This window comes from Candoia aspera, chromosome 11, assembly GCF_035149785.1.
Source record: "Candoia aspera isolate rCanAsp1 chromosome 11, rCanAsp1.hap2, whole genome shotgun sequence".
In the NCBI taxonomy this organism is placed as follows: Eukaryota; Metazoa; Chordata; class Lepidosauria; order Squamata; family Boidae; genus Candoia; species Candoia aspera.
In genome coordinates, this window is record NC_086163.1 from 21,056,941 (window position 1) to 21,061,143 (window position 4,203).

A 4,203-nucleotide genomic window follows, 5' to 3' on the forward strand; every position below is an offset into this window, starting at 1 on the left:
ATTCTTCACCTGTTGGTGAACCCTTGAAAGAAGAGGACCGATGGTGATTAGCGGAGGTGAACGTTTTGCACCTGCGGAAACGGAGACAAGACGACACCGGTTTGTCAGAGGAGAAGTGCCTCCTCCACTCTAATGAATGGCAATTTGCATGCTGCTAGGAAGCACCACTGGTCAGAGGGAATTAGTTTTCCCATCTAAGACAGAGCACTCTTAAGTCCTTTGCTATTTCAATGGCTATCCGTTTGATTTTAATTAAAGCCCTGCCATGAATTATAAAAGAGCAGATCTTCAAAGTCATTAATTAAAGCCTCCTCCGTGTCTTTGTGCTAACATTATAATGACAGTGGGGACATGCGGGGAACCCATCAACATGGGAGGAGTACCAGCCAGGCCTAACAGAACTGTTTTTCCAACAGGCTCAACATGGTGTTTTTCATGGCTATCAATAAAGGCAGCTCTGCCATCTGGTATCCTGTCACCTAACACCTCTCTGGAATAAAGAGCATCCATGGCTATGAGAAAGAAAAAACTCAAACTTTCCTAGAGAAGCATTGCATTTATTAGGCTAAGTTTTACAAAACAGTTAGGCTTTGAAGCTCTTTATCGAGCAAGATGGTGAGAAGCCAGAAAGAGAGGGCAAGGGAGCAGGGGGTGCAAAATTTGTCTAATCTTGCTTTGCTTTTCATATTTTCACTTCATATTCTGCACTTGGTTATTTGTCTTTTTCTATTTATTATAGGTAAAAAAAGGCAATTTTAAAAAATGACAATACAGGTAGTCCTCGCTTAACTATCACAACTGGGACTGTGGGCATTAAGTGAACCACATGGTCGTTAAGCAAATCATGCGGTTCCCCATTGATTTTGTTTTTCAGAAGCCAGCCAGGAAGGTTGAAAATAGCAATCATGTGATGGTCATAAATGTGAACCAGTTGCCAAGCGCCCAAATTGTGATCACGTGACCATGAGGACGCTGCAATGGTCGTAAGTGTGAGCACTGGTTGTAAGTCAGTTTTTTAAGCAATGTCATAAATCTGAACCATCACTAAATGAATGGTTGTTAAGTGAGGACTACCTGTACATCTACATGGACATATGTATGAAGTCACCAAGAGATGAGTTCAACTCAAAGGAGATTTTGAATAGGCAAAATCTGGAGTTCAAGTATTCTTTAGTGAGAGCACTTCTACCCATTCCAATATGGATTTGAAGCAACCCAAATTAAACCACTGCTTTAATTTCCCAGAATCCTCTGGTGCATGGCACCATTAGAAGCATTGTGGGAAATTAAAATGGCAGCTCCGAGTCTTCCAGCTTCTTTTTAAAAGGGTGCCCTGGGTGACAGGCATATGTTATTTCAAGATAATGTGTCCTGATGGCAGATTACTCAGCCCATAATGCATCACAATTTGTTGTTGATTTAAGCAGATGTGGTCAGCTGGGGAATGTAAAGCATGTAGACTAACACAAAGTGACCCTGAGCATTGCGTGGCCTTTAAATCCAGATGTCAGCTCTTGGGAATAAAAACTATTTTCTATCGCTGATATAATCTTGATTTGCCCTTGCCCTCCTTTCTCCCCTACTGTCAAATGTTGATTGTAAGCTCTAGGGCATGTTCTTTACAAATAGTGAAACAATAATTAAAAAGTAAAATGGAGAGAATGCCAGAGCTTAAGAAGCAAAAAAAATAGAATAGTTTCATCAGCCGTTTTTTCCTCCTGAGAAATCTTCTCTAGCTGGACTTTAAGTTTTGTTGTACTGATGCCACAATAGGGAACACAATTCTATAAAGGTCAGGAGTTTTTCAGCCAGTCCAGTTCAAATGAGATGGTGATCTGGATAGTTTCCTGTGGAAGACACATAACAAACAATTAAATGCTGACTTTGTTAGCTCACTTGCCAAAGTCACACAACATAACTCAAAGATAAGGTGGTGAACTGAATCAACAAGCCACTAGGACAGCTTGACTTTGCAAATTAAGTAGCAGAACTGTAGAAGGAAGGAAGGAAGGAAGGAAGGAAGGAAGGAAGGAAGGAAGGAAGGAAGGAAGGAAGGAAGGAAGGAAGGAAGGAAGGAAGGAAGGAAGGAAGGAAGGAAGGAAGGAAGGAAGGAAGGAAGGAAGGAAGGAAGGAAGGAAGGAAGGAAGGAAGGAAGGAAGGAAGGAATTTCTTATTATAAATCTCAGCTTTGTTTTGCAAATTTCACTGTTCCAAACAAACCTCCCCACAATCTCTCATGAATCACGAATAATTTGAGTCCTGGGATACTAAGATATCCGAAGAAAAAGAAGTAGGTAAAAAAGCAGTGGAAACACTGTGCATGCCCCAGTTAAATATTAGGTGATCAGTATTTATTTAGACTGGAAGAGCACTTTCACCCATCAAGAATCCATGAGATTATTAAAAACAAGCAAAACTAATGGCAATTTCACATCAGATCAGATCCATCATGTTACATGCGTCTGTCTTCCTCCCACAGTCTTTTTCACCAAACGCCAGTTGGATACTCTTTCTTTGTGGAGCTCCAACACAACTGGCCATTATTCCCTGTTTATTGATGGGAGAAAAGAACCTTTCTTTCAGCATCCCATGACTGTTAAACTTAGATCTGTTGTTTCTTGGTGGATGAAATGAGCAAGGCCATGCCTTCTCCCCCAACTAGAAGTTGGTGGATTACGCTGGGGTCTCTCTCAAAACAGCTTCCTACCTTTAGCTAGCACTCATGGAGTTTCCATAGCCAACCAGTCACCAGTTGACAGATTCCATCCCCAAAATATATTAGACTTCTGGGACATGACTGTGATTAATCTCAGTGAAAGTCTTCATGCCATGAGTTTACAATTCATATCAGGGAGATGTGGTGAGGACATAACTCACCTTGTTGAAATACTTCATGTGACCTTTGAGGCCTTCTCTGGGACATCCAATGCTGGAAGTGGCTTCCTGGTTGATACCTCATTGGCATAGGCCACATCTACTATTATCACACATTTGCAAATCCATGGTTTGGTTAGTTGTGGTTTGTTAAATATAAGCTAAAAATGGTGGTGTTCACTCAATAAGACAAACCAGACAAATCACATTTATGGCTTAGCATAATAGGTCAATCCAGCCTTTCTGTTGGACTGCAGCATCTTCAGAGGTAGTCAAAACGGCAAGATGGTGGTCTCAGTACTTCAATCCCACCCATTTTGTACTTGTACACATACCAAGGGATGGGCTTGGATTCCGATGCAACATCTGCCATCTTGCCTTTTTTGACACTTACCCACCACAGATGTCACTGCACTCAGATAACCTCTGTGGGATCCTGAAAAGCAATCTTGATAAACAATACAAGAGCAGAAATACCCTGGATACCATTATACCTCCTGCTAAGTTATAGTGGTTTGCAATAAGAACAGCATCAATCCATACCTGTTGCTGCATAAACACTTGTCAGGGACTATCATCAGTCCCAGCTTCCCAACTTTTATAGCTCTTAAGTATAGCACACGCTAAATAAAAGTATTAATACATGCTATACACATTTGCAATCACGTATTTAGTGCAAAAAAGGTGAAGACTTTTTTCTTTTTGCCAACAAAACTAGGGATCCTTGGGAAATGTCTGTTCTACCCATGCTAGCATAAAATAAAAAAAATAAAAAAATAAAACAAATACTTCGAGCTGTTCATTAGCATGACGGGAAGCATGTAACTGGAAACCAGTTACCAAACAATCAAATGGGCCATTTAACCTGCTATCCCTTACCTTAATGCCTATTTCAAGACATCCAAGAATTTAAGGACACCCGAAACATATAGATCCACCCGCTCACCCAGTGGTTGATCCATTTGGTCTGTGATGGTTTAATGTGATCTGTTTCAAGTAAAAGGGGAAGAAAGGCCCCTCCGTAGTTTGGTGTTAGCCTAAAACTACTTCTAGTAGTTTCTAAGGGCCACAATTGAAAGATCACTTTACTTGATGAGTAGGCTCAGCCAGCTGCCTTATTTAATGTCCAACTTTAGAAACAGCAATTTTCTCCCTGACATTTGTTCATTACTGGTTAATCTTAATTAATGCAGTGCTTCTCTCTCTCGCTTTCTCTCTTGATTGCTGACTTGCCTTTAAGACAAAAGTTTGCGCAAGCTACCTTAAAAGTCCAAAAAAAAAAAAAAAAAAAAACAACCCAGCCAGACTAAGCCCACATCTGGTTTCTTC